The sequence below is a fragment of the Colobus angolensis genome, unplaced genomic scaffold, assembly GCF_000951035.1.
Source record: "Colobus angolensis palliatus isolate OR3802 unplaced genomic scaffold, Cang.pa_1.0 Scaffold13, whole genome shotgun sequence".
NCBI classification, from domain to species: Eukaryota; Metazoa; Chordata; class Mammalia; order Primates; family Cercopithecidae; genus Colobus; species Colobus angolensis.
The window spans coordinates 17,204,426-17,211,280 of NW_012114252.1; positions in this window are offsets into that span (position 1 = coordinate 17,204,426).

Sequence of the window (6,855 nt, forward strand, 5' to 3'; positions counted from 1 at the left end):
CACACAGTTTAGAAAGGAAGTAAAATGAAAACAACAACCAGCCCTCTGGTGCTAGTCAGAAGTCATCCTCACCGTTTAAATCACATGGTTTTCCTTTCCAATTTTTAGAATCCCAGAAGTAGAATTTCTGCAGCTTCTTTGATAGTCTTTGTTCTTGTTATCCTGCTCAGTAGCTTGTGTCCTCTACTTCACAGAAATAAAAGAAAGATATCACTGCTACTATCAGGATTTGGAACGTTTCTAGACCAAAGAAAATCCAATTCCTTATTTCTTTATGGCTCCTGCAGAGTCGAGGCCAGGACTTCTGGTACTACTGTAAGGATTACAGAAACACGCAACTACACCCTCTTCCTAATCTCAGTGAATTACTCCATGGAGTCACTGGAAAATCATTGTTGGCACTTTCTTTCCTCCCTCCCTCCCTTCTCTTCTTTCTCTCTTTCTCTCTCTCTCTTCTCTCTCCTCTCTTCTCTCTTTTTTTCTTTCTTTTCGGAGTCTCGCTTTGTCACCCAGGCTGGAGGTACAATCTTGGCTCACTGCAACCTCCATCTCCCAAGTTCAAGCGATTCTCCTGCCTCAGCCTCCCGAGTAGCTGGGACTACAGGTGCGCACCACCATACCTGACTAATTTTTCTGTTTTTAGTAGAGACGGGAATTCGCCATGTTGGCCAGGCTGGTCTCCAATTCCTGCCTTCAAGTGGTTGTCTCACCTCAGCCTCCCAAAGTGCTGGGATTACAGACTGAGCCCCCGCACCCAGCATTGTTGACCCTTTCTCTCCCTCTCTCCTCACCTTTCTGGGCACCTTTCTAATCTGTTCACTTCACTCCAGCCCTCACTGCCTTCTTATCACTGCCTTTGCCTAAATTCATAAACCCATATGTCTTTCTTGATCTACATTAACTCCTCTGAATAGATCTTCCAGTCCTAGGACTCTTCATTGGCACTCTTTTGCTCTAAGGATAAATTTCCAAACCCTATAACAGGCACAAATGACCCTGCGTGCTTGGTTCCCTAGTCAGCCTCATCTACTCGAAAAGCTAGTGTCATTGCCGCCCCCAGGGGCCTCCATAGAATCTGACGTTTTCTCCACTGTAACAACCAACACTTTGTGTGTTCCCACAGCCTCCAGTCAATTCTGTGAAGACCAGCAGTGTCTTACGTACTGACATATTCTCAGAGCAAGGCTTGTCACCTAGTCCATAGTAAACCTGCAGAAACCACCAGATGACTGGTATAAAAAGAATGGTCGCATTTAGCTGGGTGAAGAGGGATGGTTTCACGGATGATCTGGGACCTTGTGCATTATACATTCATCATCATTAAAAGATAAAGGCTTAAAAGATAGCTACTGGAGGACTACAGTAATGTTTTTATTTGGTTTTATTTTAGTGTATTCTCGCATTATTGTGATTAACTTCTTTGACAGTGGGCCATGATGATGCAAGCTGGGTATCATTCCTGCAGCCCAGTGAAAGCTCACACAAGAACGAAATCCACACAAGAATGAAATCTACACCAAAGTGACATGTCCATGAAACTCGGCGAAAAGAAAGCCCTACACTTCACATGACTAATGCTAGAATCTTCCTTGAATTTACAATTAATGGAACACAATAAATGTCCTTAATTGATACAGGCACCTATCCTGAACTTACAGGTGGCAGGATTCCAGGGGTATCAGAAAAAGCTTTCTAGAGGAAGGGATGGTCAGGTTGGACTATGAAGGAGGAGCAGGGCTTACACCTGCAGTGTCATGGGGATCAAAGAGCCGATGTCTTAGGCGAATGAAGCATTATGTAGGATAGTATGAAGTAAGATGTGCTTGAGAAATCCATCTAAAAGAGTGAGGAAATTGGTGTGAGGAGGTAAAGGTGAGATATCAGGACGAAAGAGAGAACAGGGGTCAGATGATGCAGGCCTGTGAACCACTCTGAGGAGTTTTGGATGGGATATTTAAATAACCAAGAACACTTGAGGGATTGTGAGCAGCTGAGGGCAAAGTCGTGTTTGTGTTTTAGAAAGATAATTCTAGAAAATGGAATGGAAGAGGCAAGAAGAGAGGTGGGGAAAGCAGTCAGGAAGCAGAATTCTCGAGAGAGACCGTGGTGAGCATACACAGAATGCAGGGTGAAGTCCAGAGGCACTTAGAAAACAGTGAATGGGACTTGCTGATTGGCTGGGTGGGGGGAGACGGAAGGAAATAGCCAAAAATCAAGGTGCTGCCCCCTGTTCCTGGCAAGGGCAGGTGAGTTGATAGTTATATTATTCACTGAGATAGAACAGGTCTCATATTGGGCTTTGCTGAATTGGAAGTGTTAGTAGAACATCCAAGTAGAGACGTCCATTGGACACTTTCGTGTAAAGGTTTGAAGTTTGGAACCTCATTGGTGGAAGATTTAGATTTGTTAGTCATTAGCAGAGACAGTTATTGACACTCTTAGAATAAATGAGAACAATCAATGACAGTGAGTAGAGTGAGAAGAGAAAAGAGACAAGGACAGAAAGTTGTAATATTCCAATGTTCCAGAGGCTCGTAGCAGCAGGACTATGCAAAGGAGGCTGAGGAGGAGCAGCTGGAGAGGCGGCTGGGAAGCTAGGATTGTCCAGGGACTGGGGGTCAAGAGAACCTTGAGAAGCGGGAGCGGCCAGTGACACAAGTGATGCCAAAGGACACAACAGTGACTTTTGTGGAAATGATTTCAGTAGAGAAACCAAGGTGAAAGGCAGACTGTGGTGGACTGAAGGAAAAATGGAAGATGAAGAAGATGACCAGGCAAACGTAGACAATACTTGCCGATGACACAGATTTTTATTTGCCAGGGAAGGAGATGATTTCGAGGTAGTTCTTTTTCCCTTTCTCTCTTTCTTTCAGTGTGCATGGTTTATGTTTTTAAAAGTTGTTGACACAGACCTGCTAAAACCTTGGCATTTGAAGGCGTGGGGTAGGTGGTGGCTGCTCGTGGTGGTGGGGGGAGGGCAGGCTCAGGGGTGCATCACACAGATAAGGTACCTTGTGAGGGGCACACCCAGACTGAGTTTCAGCCTTGGTGCAGCACCGAGTGAGTGCAAAGGAAGGGATGCCTTTTCATAATTGATGTTTTTACAAAGCTGCCCTGAATGCTTGCAGGACTGTGGTGGAGGAAAATGGCATTTAGTAACTGATTGAACGAGGTCTTGAAGACACGTAAAAAGCTAAAGTCTGGAGGACAGGAGAACAAGGCCCTAGGAAAGGGGACGCGTCTTCCCAATAAACCAGAAAAGAAAGGAAAGGATGCGTGTCGTTGAACGCAAGAAGCCTGGCTTAGTATGAGAAGTTGGGAGAATTCCTCTCTTCTCATATCAGTTTTTCCTGTGAAGAAGGAAGAGAGAGATCATCTGTTGAGAGAATGGGTCAGAGGAGGTTTGAGGAAAGTTGAAAAGTTTTGAAACAGCTTCTCTAGTAAGCTGGGGAGGAGGCTGATTATAAGAATTGCCAAGTTCCTACTGTGCCATTCAATTTTACTACCGTAATTTTCCACAACCTTTCAGTTCCTTACATGCTTTTGTCAAGAAAATGTGGCATCTGTAGGAGGAAGGTTTTTCTCTGAAATTAAACATGTTTGAAATGTTCATTGAATCGCTGATCATTAGAGAAATGTGAGTCAAAACCACAATGAGCTACCATCTCACATCAGTCAGAATGGCTACTATTAGAAAGTTAAAAAACAACAAATGCTGGTGAGGTTGTAGAGAAAAAAATGCTTTTACACTGATGGTGGGAGTATAAATTAGTTCAACCATGTGGAAGACAGTGTGGTGATGCCTCAAAGACTTAGAGGCAGAAATACCATTCAATCCAGCAATCCCATTACTGGGTATATACCCAAAGGAATATAAATTATTCTATTATAAAGACACATGCACGTGTACATTCATTGCAGCACTATTCACAATAACAAAGACATGGAATCAGCCAAAATGCCCATCAATGATAGAATGGATAAGAAAAAAATGTGGTATTTATACACCATGGAATATTATGCAGCCATGAAAAAGAACGAGATCATGTCCTTTGCAGGGACATGGATGGAGCTGAAGGCCATTATCCTTAGCAAACCAAGGCAGGAACAGAAAACCAAATACCACATGTTCTAACTTGTAAGTGGGAGCTAAATGATGAGAATTCATGGGCACATGGTGGGGAACAACACATACTGGGGTCTATCAGAGGGTGGCAGGGGGTGAGTGGGAGGAGGAAGAGGATCAGGAATAATAACTAATGGATGCTGGGCTTAATACATGAGTGATAGGATGATCTGTGTAGCAAACCACCATGGCACATGTTTACCGATGTAACAAACCTGCACATACTGCACATGTACCCTGGAACTTAATTAAAAGTTGGAAGTAAAAAAAAGAAAAAAAAAGAGAAATGTTTGTTGAGCCTGGATGTGGTCAAATTCTCACCAACACAGGACTGTACTGATTCACCTTCTTATCTCTGCTCCACAAGCCTAAACACCACAGGACAGCAGCCCATGGCTCTGAGGGGGCAGCTCTCTTCCTGTTTACCATCGCGGTGGATTGCTGCTCTCTTCCAAGTCAGTCTAATGAGATACAATGAGTCTTGGGAAAATACTAGGAAACTGGATATTTGAAAACAAGAAGGTCGAGTGACATGAGAACTCTCTAGATGATGGATTCTGAGAAAGTGAGAATGCTGACTTGGAGTTCAAGAAAGGGCTGGGAAGGCTGAGAGGAAATCCTGAAACAGCCTCCTTGAAATGGGTCTGGCTGTGCACCGTGTCCAGGACTTTCCAGTTTGCTGTGTACAGATAGTTCCTTGCCTCAAGCTTTGAGCAGTCTATTTCTTTTTACGATGATAGCAAATGTGTGGGCAGACAATCTCCAATCAAGCTTCCGACCCCTCATTAATTTGTAATATGGTCGATTGTTGTCACTAAATATAAAACGATTTACCTGCACTTAGAAAGGAATTGGCTTAATACACTGCGTGACCACAGGGCATTGTCTATTCCATCTCCCCCTGGCTGTCTTTCCCTTTCAAACCTTCACGCTGCTGTGCATAAAGAGAGTGCACAACGAGAAATGCCCACCTCACCCCAGCAATCCATGGGAGTAGCGGTTTCAATCACCTGCTTCCTTTCTTTCATTGCCCACGTGATCCCTCCTTCCACCCTTTCACCATTTAAAAGAAATGAAAGGAGCAAACCTAAACATGAGTTTCAAGCTATTCCTGTACCAGGAACAATATATTCTTAAGCACTACATGCATCCTAAATTTGTCTCGATGTGGTCCATTTATTTTAATTTGGGACTGTCAACAGAAAAGAAAAAAAAGCAGTAATTAAACTTGTGACTAGCATGGAAAAACATTTTAGGCCCTGACGCGGCAGCGTGATCCCACCAGCTTCATCAGATTTCTTCTCCTTGTCAGATCAAAGTCTCAACTCCTAAAACTCAGCCGTGCTTTGATTAATTACTTCATACAATGAATTTGCAAATTATAGTTCTATGTGATTTATGTCATTTTTAGCTTCAATCAAATTTATTTATTTTTTTTTTTGGTTGCTCTATTCACTGAGCCAGTCAGCTTTCACCTTGGAGAAAGCATGTTTTAAAATTGCCTTACAGTGTTTTGTGCTCCAAGAGGGGTAAGACATAAGAGTTTTTGATAATATATTGCAGCTTAATGAGAATGTAGGAGAAACCCCTTATACCAGTTGGAGATTGGACTTGAAAAAATGGATTTCCTTCCTACTATCTCCAAGTTCATTGGCTGTGCTTCCTGCCTTTTTCCTATGTGCCTACATTTCTCTCCACCACCTGGGTCACTTACATCAGAAATATAAAGCATTAAAAGAAAAGAATAGAAATATAAAACATTGCTTTTAGGCTTCTTTCCTTATTTTCCCCCATCTGCAATTTCTAGTTTAAATAAATAAGGCTGAATTTATTTGAGATTATTAAATTTGTTCTCTCCAAAATTAGACGGTGGATGGCATGACTTTTAGGAAAACTGCAACACAATTTATGGTGTGTCCTTTTGAATGGGAGACAAGAAAATGCTCCTCCGTGCTCTGCTAGCTGATTATTCATTGAAAGTAGAAAAAAATCTCCTGTCCAGAACCCGAAGCCACCTGAGTCTTTGCTTTTCGGATGTGATTTCAGGTAGGACTGACAGCTTTGTGGTCTTTGTGTTCTTAAAATATTGATTTAGTGAGGGCTGTGCTCACGTCCCAAGGAGTCTGAGGTTTTGGTTTTGACGGAGATGTGGGGCAGTTCATGGAGTAGGGCAACTGCAATGAAGACTGAAAACACAAAGTAGGAAAGAAACAAGCAAACCAAAAGAGACAACCTTACAAGAGACTGTCACCAGCTACCCAAGCAGACTCAACGCACGTTTACAAGTCACAACTGTGCGTATTTCCAAATGAAATAAACCAAGGAACGTAAGTTGCAATAAACACAAGTCAGCACAGACAGCCTTGCATTCATTTTTAAAATAAAAATCCCACAACTATGATATAAACATTATAAATATTAATATTTCCCTTCTTATTGAAAATGATAGCCATGACAGAATTGTCATCCATGGGGCCAAAAGAGAATAATATTGCCAAAAATCTTAAAGAAATATTTGTATTAATATTATGAAAGTCATACAAACCACATTACAGCTAATATAGAAAATAGAGGGGGCCGGGCATGGTGGCTCATGCCTGTAATCCCAGCACTTTAAGAGGCCGAGGTGGGTGGATCACCTGAGGTCAGGAGTTTGAGACCAGCCGGGCCAACAAGGTGAAACCCTGTCTCAACTAAAAATACAAAAATTAGCCAAGTGCTGTGGTGTG